The sequence below is a fragment of the Choristoneura fumiferana genome, chromosome 25, assembly GCF_025370935.1.
Source record: "Choristoneura fumiferana chromosome 25, NRCan_CFum_1, whole genome shotgun sequence".
Lineage (NCBI taxonomy): Eukaryota > Metazoa > Arthropoda > Insecta > Lepidoptera > Tortricidae > Choristoneura > Choristoneura fumiferana.
Window position 1 is genome coordinate 1,386,964 of NC_133496.1, and position 14,089 is coordinate 1,401,052.

Below are 14,089 nucleotides of genomic sequence, written 5' to 3' on the forward strand. Positions count from 1 at the left end.
ATGGAGTATGTAGCACGGTAAACGGTTATGTTGCTCTGATGATGAGCTCTGGTTGAGTTCAAAACGCGTCAGTGTAGTGGTAGTGATGGCGATAGATGGGTTTGTGTGAACAGACATTTATTGCGTAAACGTAGCTATCATGAGGTCGCGGGTGAGAAAAATAATGGTTTTAGTTCATTTATTTTATTTATTCTTCATCTTACTTGGTGGGTGCCGGAGAACGGGCGTAATGGTGGCTTTTCCGAGACTTCTCCATCTGTCTCTATTTCTCCTTCCCTCTATTTCTCTCTCAATTCTATTTCATCTTATTTATATAACCAAAAAAATATATTCAAAAGATGCAAAATTATTTTATTAAACATTTCATTACCATCCATCTCCATTTCTTCCGTGGGTGTCGTAAGAGGCGACAAAGGATATAGGTTAAGGTATACCGTAGGCGACAGGCTAGCAAAACCTAAAATTGCTAAAAGTGGCTCCGAAGCGGTAACGTTTCGTGTGCTCTGCCTGATTTTGGTGCGTGTGTGTGTTCATTACCATCATACCTCATCATCATATTTTTACAGACCATTTTTTGAACGCCTAAGCACGTCCCGAGGGTTAAACTGGTTATATTGGCAGCTGCGTACACTGAGCACGAATTATTTGCCTTCTAATTGACGAGTACGTGCTATTGACGACGTAGACTAACGAACTGACTGTACGTGAGAGCAAAATACATTGGAAATCGATATTAGACAACCGCTGTAGCTAATCTAATAAGTCCATCATCATCATCATTATCATCTCAGCCGTAGGACGTCCACTGTTGGACATAGGCCTCCCCTAAAGACCCCCAGTTGCTTCGGTTGGAAGCGGCCTGCATCCACCGTGAACCCGCGGCTTTAACCAGGTTATCCGTCCTTCTCGTTGGAGGATGTCCTACGCTAAGTCCATGCGTGCCCGGTTCCAGATATCCAGCTACCTACATACCAAATTTCATGTTTCTAAGCCCAGGCGGTTGTTATTAAGAGATTTTATCCCTATCCCGTGGGAATATCGGGATAAAAAGTATCCTATGTTTTAATCCAGGTTATAAACTAACTTTCTGCCAAATTTCATCCAAATCCTTAAAGCCGTTTCAGCGTGAAAAAGTAACAAACCTACTCACAAACTCACTCACTCACTCACAAACTTTCACATTTATAATATTAGTAGGATAGGATTCTCGAGCGAGTCGTCTCGTGATGATGGCGCATGCAACTGTGCCGAAATATCGAGCTTCGGTAAAATCAATGTAAGAAAGAAAGAAAGAAAGAAGACATTTATTCACTAACACAGAAGACACACATATACAGCAAAATTTACACAAATAAAAAAATTATAATAATAAACGCGGAACTAAACCAGAGTTTAATTCATAAAACCCTCGAGTACATTTCCCGCCGTTAAGGGAACAATAGGTACACTGTTTTAAAGCTCCGATGTCAGAAATATAATGATATATATGTCAACAATATTTTTACATTTTTAATACAAATAAGAAAGTCAACGCGCAAATAAGGTTTATGCTTACAAAGTAGCATTTTTCTAATCTAATTAATTCCTATATGAACATAATTTCATGGGAACCGTTGGGAAAAACGGGTTAAAAGTAATTTTAGGCAGTAAAAGGCTGTTAGCAGAGTTTTGTGAAATAACATATAGCTCGGAGCTATATGTTATTTCACAAAGGATGTAATTAGCCGAATTAAAATGTGAATTTAAATTGTACGGATTTTTGTAGAAAATTTGTCCTGTGCAGTATTAAGATAATTTCAGTGTATTTTAAATAGTCTTTAATATTTAAATAGATAGTTGGATCAAACTGAACATCCTTGTAAATGTTTTTCATGATCTGTTATAAACGTAATGCTTTAAACTTTTGTGATTTTCACTCACACTTAAATGAGGATGTGTTAGTCGAGGTAAATATTACTCTTGTGTCGTGATAACTCCTATTTATGGTATTTAAAGAAAGAAAGAAAGAAAGAAAATATTTAATTGCCAACAGTACAAACAATGCAAGACAACAATATAAAAAATACAAGATAGTAGTCTGTCCTGCGGCAAAAGGAGCAAACTCAGCTAATGCTGCGCTTACGCGGAAGCTGCCAGCGCTGGTTTACAGTCTGCCCCTGTTGACACATGCTGGAATATTGTCTATAGCGGGTTGAATGGCGGACAAAAGATGGAAACAGTAATACCATACAACAATACCTAATACAGATAAAAACTAATACAAAATAATTAAACTAATATTTTAAACTATAAGTGAGAATTACGAAAGCTATTTAACTTTGTTTTATATGTGGTTGACAAATGTCTCTGGGTCGGTCTACTTTCTTGTCACTCGCTATACTTACGTTCTCCTGAGTCACTCTTTAAACTGTAAGTTTATATAACTCAGATTGGTTAAACATGCAGTTTTGTGGTAGTTTTAAGCTCCTTCTATAATTGGTCATCTAATAAGCATGTTAGTATAATGGGACACAATATTTCTTCTCTTTTTGTCCCCTCACTGTCGGGACAGAATAACAGCAAGAAATCTGTTGATCCGCCCCTCTATAGGATGGACCCTTGAACTGGATAGCAGTAAATAATCAAAATATAGATTATGTTCGAATTATATCCGGCGTCTTACGTCAAAGTCGTTAAATGTCCAGTGTCGAAATTGCGTCCATATCGTAAGAGGTCCATGTCTTACATCGTCTAAGTCGTGCCACGTCCAAGTCTCGGGTGGTCCAAATCGCGAAATGTCAAAGTAGTAAAATGTCAATCTTTACTAATGTCTACGTCTCGGACGGTCCAAATCGAGATCGTATGAACGACGTTATTTTAGTGACTCTTAAATGTTAGTCTTTGATTTTTCTTTTTTCACACAAATTAAATACTTTTATCAATGTATGCCATCCTAGAGCCCAAAATGAAGTCGCCAATCACGCCACGCTACAAACGTCAAAATTTTCGCTTAACATTGCTTCTTCCAATAAATCTTAAATTGTAATCCCATCCCACTTTAGCTAATATTATACATGCAAAAGTTTGTAAGTCTGTTTGTTTTTTGTTAGTTTGTTTGTTACTTCATCACGTCTAAACCGTTGAACCGATTTAGATGAAATTCGGTATACAGATAGTTTGAGTCCCAGGGGAGGATGTAGGATAGTTTTTATCCTGGAAAATTGCATAGTTCCCGCGGGATAGCGATAAACGAATACTACGCGTATGGATTCGCGGTAACGGCTAATAATAAGTATAAAAACTAGAAGTAATTATTTTAAAAAGTCAAGGCTGTTATGATAGACTTTAGCAAAGCATTTGATACATTGGATCATAACATACTTTATGAAAAGCTTAAGCAGAATGGTATACAAGGACCGGTGCTGGAACTCATCAAAAACTACCACACTGATAGGTATAATGCGGTCAGCATTGATGGCGAACATAGTGACCCATCTGCCACCTTATTTGGCACGGCACAAGGATCAATCGTCGGACCGACAGAGTACTTATTATATGTCAATGATATGTGTAAGATTTTCCGTAACGGTTCGGTATACCAGTTTGCAGATGATACTTGCATAATGACAGCTCATAAAAATCTGGAAGTGGCCCAGGATATGATGCAGGAAGACTTCGATTTGTTGTGTAAGTGGGCTCACGATCTGGGTCTAACGATAAATTATGCCAAAACTAAAGTAATGCATATACATTCACCATATAATAAACCTAATTTTACACCTAAGATCGTTGCACACGAACACAGCTGTCTACACTCGCCTAGCGCCTCTTGTAAATGTGCACAACTTGAAATTGTCAGGGAACATACTTACCTAGGACTCAAAATAGACCACAAGTTCAACTGGGGTCCTCACATTGAATATGTATGTACTAAGCTAAGATCAATTTTGGCTAAATTGTGTGTACTTAGATATAAAGTTCCCTATAACACTTTGAGGCTCCTGTATATGACACTTGCAGATTCTGTAATAAGCTATGGTTTAGCCAGTTATGGAAGAACCTATAATACATATTTAAAAAACATCTACAACTTGCAATTACGTCTATTAAAAACGATTGTACCCCTAAAGATTAAATATAAATATAAAAACAACTATGAAAATCTATTTGGGTACTGCAGAGTGATGTCCGTATTCGATAAAGTAAATATAGCCATAGTAACTCAGTACAACACTAAACTGCCTCACCTGAGTAAAAAAACAAGACCTGGCTATTTACGTAGTCTGCCTAACTATCCTGCCTATAAAAAACCAAGGTGTAACAATATATATGGCCAAAGAGTATGGACGAGCATACTGCCCAGTATTTTAAATGGATTTCCAAGTAAACTACAAATAAAACTGGAAAATGTACCCGGTAATCAGATAAGACGTGTCCTCAAGCGATATTTCCTAACTAAATAAATTAAGTACCAATTGTCTATTCTACCTATTGTGCTAATAAATAATGTTATATTGTATTAATACTAACAATTAATAATAAATCAATAACTAATTTTATTAAAGCTCCTTAACTCCAATAATCTTTAATACCCGAATTAAGATTAGAAGTTAAGCTATGTAATGTAAACAAATAATTTTCAGAGAAATAAACAGTTTAAATTTTAAAATTTTTTTTTTTTTTAATTGCAACAATGGAGTTTAATTTGACGAGTACGATCTTTGCTTTGTGTTTGTTTGTTTGTCTGTCTATTACTAACCTTGTAATTTTCTCTCTGTGTACCCGTTTTCTGTATCGCTTACTATTTCTGGTGCACAATAAAGAGTCATTGTTATTGGTCGTCTCGTGATCAGGCGCATGCAACTGTGACGAAATATGGAGTTTCGGTAAAATCAGGGTACGCGGAACAAAACCAGAATTTAATTTATAAAATTAGGTATGAACGCGAAAGTCTAAAATTGTCATTGTATTGCACCTATGTTTAAATTATTTGCTCCTGTTAAAGTTAGTCACACAGTGATCGATTGTTATTTAAGATTTCATATTTTTATCTTTTTAACAGGTACGAATACCAAACCGCCGCCAACAAATTCCAGGTACATAGAACTAGTCATCGGAGTCTAACATCTGGTAGCATGGTGAATGATTGTGTTGCTCTAAGGATGAATTCTGGTTGAGTTCGAAACGCGCAGTGAAGTGTGGTGGACAAAGTCGCGGGTTTTCCAACTGTTTGTTCGTTAGACTATAGTTTCCCAAAATAAAACTTAACCAACAAAAATTAGGAAAACCCCGACATCGTCACTTCAAAGTTCAATATCTCAAAACGGCTGAACCGATTTTGATCAAATATGTCTAAGAACTATCGCTAAGAACCCTGCTTTCTATGTCCGTCCACTACATCAATACAATACAACACTACCTACCTACTGCTAACGTAATATTCTTAGTTGGATATGGACTTCCAAAAAGCAACGCCTGACGCAGATAACTGTTAGCTGAATTAAGATAATCGTAGTGTACGTCGCGTAAGATATATCTAATACCCCCCTAGTCCCCCCCCCCTTTCTAGTCCTAATAATCCAGCCTCCAATAACCTATCCCATCCCATCGGAAACTCATTATAAAGTCATAATCTGATCAGGGATCGAATCGCCTATCAGATATCCACGCCGTAAAGCGACATGGTACGCTCATATTTGCGCAAGGGTCCGTAGGGATGAAAAACCTTTGACATGGCAATTACCGAATTACGGTAGGGTAGGCGCTATCTAGATCGGGTGGGAGCATGTTTTCAGGCCAATGCCTAACGTTATATTTTCATTGGGAAACTTAAAAATTGATTGGGTACATATAAGGGGGACGCATTACAACAATATCTTCAAAGATTTTTGAATAATTCCCTGTCTGAACTGGGAGTCGAACCCACCAAATAGTAAAAAAACGCTTAATTTTGTCATACTGATAAGGAATATTTTTTTCCAAATAGCACAACATATTAAATAAAAGGAAGACTAGTCAATTTTATATATAAAATTTTGAAGAAAAATAATATTTGGCCTTTTCTTTGACTTTGCCGTGCTTCTAAGAACTAAGGTAAAAATAATACCATTAAAATTCTTTCAGTAAAATTTATAACTACAATATCCCTCCATGCGGCATAACCTGTAACGGGTGTGGCCTGTAATTCGAACAAAAAATTAAAACAGATCGTCCTCTTCAAACAGAACAACATTAGTTCAGCAACTTTTAAAAATAAGGAGTATTTGAATTTTCCTTTTTTCATACAAATTAAATACTGCTATCAATGTACGCTACAAACATCAATCATTTTGCTTTACATTGCTTCTTCGAATAAACTTAAAAATGTAATAAAAATTAAAAAACTAATTATTTTTAAAAGTCTCTGAACTAATGTTGTTCAGTTTGAGGAGTATTTTTTATTTTTATTTGACTGGATGGCAAACGAACAAGTGGGCAAATGGGGTATGATCTATTATGTTTTAATCATTTACTCATGTTACTGGCCACACCCGTTATATTAATATCTTTTTAGACGTACTGTCACTAAACATAACTAACTCACTGTCACTGGATCACTAATTCCTCATTACAAACAAAACATCACAAGTCAAAACAAAAGAGCAATAATTTTACTAAATAGTGTTTTACTAATGAGTTGGATGTGGTTGATCCTAAACACACTTTAGAATCAGCCCTGTGCACATCCCACTGCTGGACAGGAGGGCTGTGTAGTTCCCACGCGGGCTCAATGCGGTAGAGCATCACACGCACCATTAATGCTTCACAGGTGTGCCCAACAAAACCATTCAACTCGAATCAACAACAAAAACTAAGGCCTTTAGTTTCAATTCCTCGCATACCCGCATGGTAGTGACAGCCCCCCACTTCCCCCTACCTCGCAGTGATTAATTACCTCCCCCTGGTCAATATGGGAGGGATCACGTGAATGTTATAATAATATAACATGATATCCGTGTCAGAAGGAGTATGTGATTTTTATATCCCGTTGTCGCATTAAACTGAAAATAATTTATTGAATCAGGCGTTACTTTGCGGATGATAAGCATGGTGGTTGTGCTGCCCTGAAAATGAGCTCGTTTGAGTTCGAAACGCAGTGTAGAGTAGTGGTGGTGATATGGGTTTGTGACATTTGTGTGTGTTCTTACAGTGTGGAGGTGAAGGAACCGCATGATCGCACATTTTTTGTCTCATTTCACATTTATAATGTTAGTAGGAAATGAAATAAAATAAAATAAATAAATATCATGATGGGACACTTGACACCAATTAAACCTAGTCAAAAAAAAGCAAAGCTTGTACTAAGGGTACAATGCTACGGATAAATATACTTCTATAGATAAATACATACTTAAATACATATTAAACATCCAAGACCCGAGAACAAACATTCCTATTATTCATACAAATATCTACCTCGACCGGGAATCGAACCCGGGACGTCAAGCTTCGTAGTCAGGATCTCTAACCACTTGGCCATCCCGTCGTCAAAATAATAATAATAGTAGTAATAGGATTCCTTTTGTATAAATTTGCCAAATTTGAAGTTAAAGTACATGTTTAAGGTACATGTTTCATACGTACAGATAGATATCTCATTGCATAATCAGAAACATATATTATACTGTATCTGGCCTGACATTCGAACCGTTTTCCATATAGCAGTATATTATATACTATATCGAAACTCGAAGGCATTGCATCGATTGCTGGCTCTCTGCCAACAGATAAGACCGGGTCATGTCTCTGAAGCAGCATCGCCGACAATTTTAAAGCAATGTTTTAAATTTACTTCGAGCTATAGATTTTCCGATGAAATTTGAGATATAGTCTTGTAGTCCGCTAGTAATATTGTAGGTAGTCTGAACCCCGTTATCTAAAGCGGAAATTACACTTTGTTGTTCGCCTAATGCGGTCGCCGAACATGTTTCAAACTACTTCGGCGAACGACCGTCGCCTTTACATTAGTCTGTCCGTCTACTGCGGCGGCCATATTAAGGCGGTGGCAGCTGTCGCTCGCCGAATGCGGTCGACTACCGTGTTCTTTAAAGTACAATTCAATAGAATCTGTCAATTTTCTACATATTTAAGACACCGTATCGTGGGCACACTTGATTATATATGTCCCTGTTGTTGCAATTATCATCTAAAAGGAATCAAAAAAGAATAATAGTCACATCACAAAGCCTTAGGCAGCCCGGTGTTTATATTAGTAGGCTGGAAGTGTCTACAGGATTGTCAGATTCTATTGAATTGGAGTTTACACTTTTGCGGTCGCCGCATGCAGCATGCGGCGAACAACGAAGTGTAATTTCCGCTTAACGCTCAGTTTGGGGGCAAGTGATGGGCATAAAATGAATAAAAAATTGAAGTTGATTCACTCACTCACTAACATAATCAAAAGATCTGATTCATACTTCTCAGCTTTGCTTTGCGAGGGTTCCGTACAGACCTGTAGGTAGTAACTTTAAAATTATTATAAATATTTTTATTATATGATGTAACTAAAAAATTACGGTGTTCGCAATTTTTCCTCTATCTGTGCTATAAGACGTTGCTTCGTACCAAATTTCAAGATTCTGAGTTCACGGGAAGTACCCTGTAGAAAATTTGCGGCATAAACGGCTGTATCTTTTGATTGCATTGGCTTAGAAGTTTGGTTTTTTCACAACTCTAAGGGGCAGTTAGACCTAACTATTTGATATAAATTTCAACTTGATACCTCCACGCACTCCTGTGAAAAAGGGTCTTGACAGACGGACGGATGGACGGACAACAAAGTGATCCAATATGGGTTCCGTTTTTTTGTTTCGAGGTAGGTACGGAACCCTAAAAAGTATTAAAAATTAATATTTTAACAAAAACTAACTAACCTTGATGGTTTTTTTATGGCGATAACTAATCACAGCTACACAAAAGGCACACAACACCCAGTAAGTTACATATAAGTCACATCACATTTGGACTGTGTCACATTAAAAAAGGTTTTTGTTACTTTAAAATATATTGTTTCTCAAATTAATTATGTTAATGACTAGATAGCCTACGTTGAACTAGGTTAGTTATCAATTAGTGGTTAGCCACGCTAACCACTGCACTCAGAGCCAATTAATAGAACTAACTGAATTAGTAACTTAGGTTAAGAGGATTGCTTTGACGTGGAGCTTTTTTATAATATAAAACGATTAAATGATAAAATACTGAAGTAAAAATTATTTATAATTAAACTATTACTTTTACAATTTAAAAGTGATGGGATGATATTTAATTTTGTAACTTCTCGAATTACAAACCAACTAACAAAACAATGAACGATTTCGAAACAATCCAAAAAAAATAACATTTAAAAAAAAGTTAAATAAGTAATGAATGTGTCAAAATTAAAACCAAAAAGTTAAAATTACAAAGATAAGACTGCGACTCATTTTTCAAGCAACTTTTTTTTTAATAATTTTAACAAACTTGTTGTTCCAAAAACATCCGCTAACCGTAATATCATAAATAACGTTAATTTCTCATCGGGAAAAACGCCAGCATCCCACGGGCACGAGATGGGAATATTCATTACTGTTAATTAAAAATAATGATTTTTATATTTCCAACTCCCAAAACAAAAATGGTTTCGCCTCAAAGGGAAATCTTCGAAGAAATTTTATTAGAAGTTTCTAATTTACATCTTCATTTATTTTAGGTGCTGTGTTAATATTTGTTTTCTGTGGAATTATTTTTTGGCAGCTTTGATGTTTCTGTCAAGTTTCTGGAGATTGGAATATTGTCATAATGTTTTGCAGTTCCAAAATTGACATTTTATTATTGGAAATAAAAACCCTTGCGAAATTATAGAATTTTGCAAGATTGTTATTGTTTACAATACTTACGAATTGTTTGTATTAATAATAATAATGCTTTAGTACAAAGAGTACTTTAATTTATATTATTAAATTGTTAATAATAACACAAGACTGGCGAAGACATAATTATATCAATGTGTTTGTTATTGTTCTTTAATTTTGAATTGATAAATAAAAAGTGAAATGTAAGGGATCAACATTTAAAACTTAATACCGCCCGTTTTTTCTATTTTTGTGCTATTTGTTAAAATATAAGGTGTTAGAAAATTAGGTGTGGATATTTTCAGGGTATGTAATTAACATCCTTAGAATCAATTATCCACATAAATTACTCAAGTATTGTGTGGAAGTTTTTTTTTTGTTTCATACAAAAATACCATTCCGTCCAAAAATAATCATCCTTAACATTAACTGTATTTTTTTTAATTAATTTGATTGAAACGAATTAACAGCAATGCAAATAATCGATCCTCAAAATATCCGCATCTGATTTTCTAGCACATTTTATAATTTGGCTTTATTGCAAGCTAATACGTATAACGCCCTTGTGTTGGTAGCGCAGGTCATAAACGGTCCGGTCGCACGAGCAGTGAGCAATGACGGCCTCACGGTCCCACCGGAAGACCAGCAGGGCTACTACGAAACTCGAAACTCGAAGTTCGTATCGTACCGTCCCTCTCGCTCTCATATTAAATAGTATAAGTGTCAGAGGGACCGCACGACACGAACTACGAGTTTCGAGTTTCGTAGTAGCCCTGCAGCGCTGGCTCTCGAGCCGACATGCTGAGGTGGGTCCGTTTCGTGACATGGTTTTCCTCGTCTGTCTGTCGTTTCTGTAATTGTATGTGTCAATGTCTCAGATAAATTTATTTTCTTTTCTATCTTTCCTTTTTTTGTTATTTTTTAGGTTAACTAAACTTGCATGGTCATTTACCGAATGTTACAGAAACGAAATTAATCCGATATCTACCTTAGAATAGATGAAAGACTTGGAACTCTTGAGACACAAATAGCTTGCAAATACAAACCCAATTTTCCGTCAACTCTGATTACAACAACTTTCACGCAGCGAATTACCTTACACGATAAAAATATACCTTGAAAAATAATCTTTCACCGACCAAGCATTGTTATATTCTTTTATTCTTCAAGGAAAAACGTCCTGGGGGGGAATTCGTTCATTATTAAGACACGCCGGGCGACAATTACATTCGTTCTTTAGAGAAAAGTTTTTCCTCGGTTCTAAGGATTCTTAATTCTATAAACACCTCACAATTTAAAGGAGATTAAATGAATAATGGTGAAAGTAAAAGTGAAGGTAACGCGGTGTATACAAGATGTTAATTAAATTCGCAGTTGTATGGTATCGCGTTCAATGGAGAATTTTAGTACTACATTTGTTAGAAATTTATTTCGAATATAAAAATGTTTATAGTTTCAACAGTTTCTGTTAAGCTCCTGATGTATTAAGTGTTAGTTATCTTTGTTCTTATCTCAGCAGTGACGCTTCTTTTTTGCGCAAAATTGCTGCAAACCCGTCCGTGCGTGACTACTAAGAGTAAGGCTACTACAATCTGTTCAAAAAAATCTTCAAACGAGCAATGTTATATATATAACGTTTTAAACTTTCGTGATTCTCACTCATAGTCAAAATACCACGTACGTGAAGCAGTTGAAATAAAAAAGCATAGGAATTTCAACCGGGACGATGGGTATAAGCTTTCATCATCGTGGAATCCTGTTATTAATAAGTGTCGGCGTCGGGATGAATGTTCGGAGGGACGATCGGACGTTGTTAAGTTGTGTCGGTGTGATAGGGTGACTAATAAAAGTGACCAAGTGCGGGTAGTTCGTGATACGAGTGCCGGCACTATTAGTGATCAAGTGCGGGTAGTTCGAAGAACTCGCGCTGCTAGGCAGACTTGACACCCCACACTTCAGTCTACTCGTGACCATGGCAACTGTAACGTTGCCGAAACGTCGAGGTAAATATTACTCGTGTAAAAATAGCGTGATAAGTCCCGTTTATGGTATTTTGACTATGAGCAATGTTATATTTTTATTTGATTTTTTTTTTGCAATTAATCCAAGGCATTGCAAAGCAGGCATTTCCATTTTAATATATTCAGTAAATAAATGTTTCAGAACACGTCTAAACCCTAAATAAACTTCGATAAAAGGATGTAAATTTTGTCAGCCTGGATAGCCTGCGCCTAATTTCGTCGCCGATATTGTCAACAGGATATTAAATCTATTCAAACGAAAATACTGCCGATTATTTGAAGGCTTTCACCAATGTATTACTTGTTGTACTTTGTATTTGTACTTTCTCGGATTTTGACGAACAAAAGGTAAAAGGTTGATATAAAACTGATTGTAGGTTTATTTAAATGTTATTTACTATACGAGTATCTCTACTTACCACGGTTGTACAGTCGCTATCAGATATTTCGGAGCGACCAAGGTAGTCAAAAATATCGGAGCATGCACTCTATTCTCAAGACATTAGAGTTCATGCTCCGATATTTTTGATCACCTTGGCTGCTCCGAAATATCTGATGGCGACTGTACTACTTGATACCAGTACCTATATGGAAGAGCGTTGCCTGCACAGGTATTACATTAACTTAAAAAGAGGACACGAGCACACAAAAGTACTCCGTACGGTTACGGTCATTGTAAAATGACTACTAAGTTTACGAATAAATCATTTTTAAAAGCTTTTATTTAGTTTCACCGGTCCCGTTGTGTGTCCGTAATCATATCTTGCAAACTAAATTCGACCAACTTCCAGTGGTTTGATTGACTTGAAATTTTATTTTGGTTAAGTCAATTTGTAAATTGCGTGAGAATACAATAATCTGATAATGACATCCTGGTAGTCTGTCCAGGATCGTCTCCGCAGTATGGAACTCTTCAACGGTTAATGGCATCGACTTGAAATTTGGTATGCAAATGTAGTTTGGGTGACAATGTAAGCTTGTATTAAAAATGAAATTTTGACCAAAAACTTAGAACGTTTTCCTTTTCACGGGTGAGCTAACTAATTGTTCCAGTTCATTTAAAGTGCAAAGTAACGCCTGATTCAATTAATTATTGGTGTCAATGGACGGGCCACATCGCTCGAAGAACATATTATTATAACCTTTGGGGGAGAAAAGTCCTCGAGACGCGACCACGTACCGGAAGACGAAGCGTTGGCGGGCCTCTCACCAGGATCGTGAGAGTTGCGGGAAACCGGTGGATGCAAGTGACGAGTTGTCGTCTATTGTGGCGTTCTAAGGGGGAGGCTTTTGTTCAGCAGTGGACGTCTTCTGGCTGATAATGATGATGATGAAATTATTTACTCTAAATACTTTGCGGTTCTTGTAGCACTTCCATGCCAACTTTATTGTTATACTAGGCTTTAGCCGCGGCTCCGCACGCGTAATCCATAGATCTGACAGTTGAATTGAATTTTCGGGGATTTTACTAATACTTTATTTTTTATTTTTTTCTCATGGAAATTCCTATAAATTACAGCCATGTAAAATTTGATGACTCTAAACCCACCGGCTGTGATTTCGAGATTTTATCCTTATCCCAGGGGAATATCGGGATAAAATGTAGCTTATGGGTTATTCCAAACGTGCAGCTATCTACATACCAAATTTCATTCAAATCTGTCCAGCCGTTTTAGCGTGAAGGTGTAACAAACATACACACACACACACTCACTCGCATTTAGAATATTAGTAGGATACTAGGATTATTTACGATAAATGCTTTGCGATTCTTGTGGTGCTGATGTATTAAAATTGCTAACGAGTATATTATAAATGTGAAATTTTTTGACGAACATGTTTGGATATTTGGATTTTTATTACTCAATCACGTCTAAACCGCTGAACCGATTTAGGTGAAATTCGGTATACAGTTAGTTTGAATCCCAGGGCACGACATAGGATAGTTATTATACCGGAAAATTGCATAGTTCACGAGGGATAGCGATAAACGAATACTACGCGGACGGAGTCGTGGGTAACAGGCTAGTTTACGATAAATACTTTGCGGTTCTTGTAGTGTTCATGTATTAATGTTATTGTAATATTGATATCACCTATTAGTGACATAAGACTCATTTGTTGCCAGTGATGATCTATGGCTCTGAGATACGGGACTGTTGTGTTGGCCTCTTAAAAGTTACTAAATCTATTATACTAATTAACACCAGAATTTAG

General features: G+C 36.4%; 1 protein-coding gene across 3 annotated transcripts in view; it reads left to right on the forward strand.

The window, feature by feature from the left end:
• LOC141442422 (complexin-like) overlaps positions 1-14,089 on the forward strand; it is a 362,634-nt gene that overhangs the window by 168,620 nt on the left and 179,925 nt on the right. Inside the window, exon 1 of one of the 3 annotated variants that reach the window (XM_074107402.1) lies at positions 5,044-5,075. The exons of the other annotated variants lie outside the window; for them this stretch is intronic. The gene's annotated coding sequence lies outside the window, so the exon portion shown is untranslated. Of the gene's footprint in view, positions 1-5,043; positions 5,076-14,089 lie in introns of those variants that run through there. 3 annotated transcript variants of the gene reach the window in all.